Source organism: Onychomys torridus, chromosome 15, assembly GCF_903995425.1.
Source record: "Onychomys torridus chromosome 15, mOncTor1.1, whole genome shotgun sequence".
NCBI classification, from domain to species: domain Eukaryota; kingdom Metazoa; phylum Chordata; class Mammalia; order Rodentia; family Cricetidae; genus Onychomys; species Onychomys torridus.
In genome coordinates this window covers 1654931-1656136 of record NC_050457.1, presented here as the reverse complement: position 1 = coordinate 1656136, position 1206 = coordinate 1654931, and positions in this window count along the sequence as shown.

Sequence of the window (1206 nt, the reverse complement as noted above, 5' to 3'; positions counted from 1 at the left end):
TTAGTATCAGCTCTTAGTTACTGCTTTGACCTCTTGGACTTTTAACTATGCATTTGGCTCGGTGTTTCTTATGCAATAAGACCATTACATCTATACCCAGGCCTTCTGGCTTTTAGAGTCTCTATTGAGAAATCAGGTATAATTCTAATAGGTCTGTCTTTATATGTTACTTGGTCTCTTTCCTTTGCAACTTCTAACATTCTTTCTTTGTTCCATATATTTAGTATTTTCATTATTATGTGTCACGGGTAACTTCTTCTCTGGTGCAGTCTATTTGGTTATTCTGTATGCTTCTTATACCTTAATACATACGTTCTTCTTTAGGTTGGGGAAATTTTCTTCTGTGATTTTGTTGAAAATATTTTTGGTGAATTTGACCTGGGTTTCTTCTCCTTCCTTTTTTGTAGATTTGGTCTTTTCATGTTGTCCCAGATTTTCTGGATGTGATGTGATTTGTTTTCAGATTTTATATTTTCTTTGACTGGTGTATCCATTCCTTCTATCCTGTCTTCAATGCCTGAGATTCTCTTTCATTTCTTAAACTCTGTTGGTGAGGCTTGCCTCTGAGGTTTTTGTTTTACTTCCTAAATTTTCATTTCCAGTTTTACTTTAGTTTGTGTTTTCTTTGGTTATTCAATTTATGCTTTCATGTCTTGAACTATTTTCTTCACTTTGTTCCACTATTTACATTTTCGCTGATTTCATCAATGGATTTATTTGTATTCTCTTTAAAGTCCTTAACATATTCATAATAGCTAATTTGAAGTTCTTATCTTGTACTTTGGCTATATTGCATCTCTCGGGGCCTACTGTAGTAGAGTTGCTAGTTTTTGGTGGAGACATTGCCATGGGTGTTCATGACTGCATTTTTATGCTGGTGACTAGGCGTCCGAGTTTGGATGATTATAATTCTGGGTATTGGTGTCTGATCTTGTCTTGGTTCATTTGGTGTTCTAGTCCCTGGTTTCTCTTGCCCTCCCTACATCTTCGGACATTGTGGTGGCTATGGGTTTCCTGGTTGGTACTCAGAAGGGAGTACTTCTAAGACCCTGCCTGGTGTTGAGAATGGTGGTCCTGGGGAAAAAGTGTTTCTGGGTATTGAGAGCTGACAGGAAGGAATGGGGATGGGCTTCACAGGTGCAGCTGAGAATGTGCACAGGAGAGAGAAAGATGGTTCTGCCATGAGGATCTGCTGAGTCCCTAGAG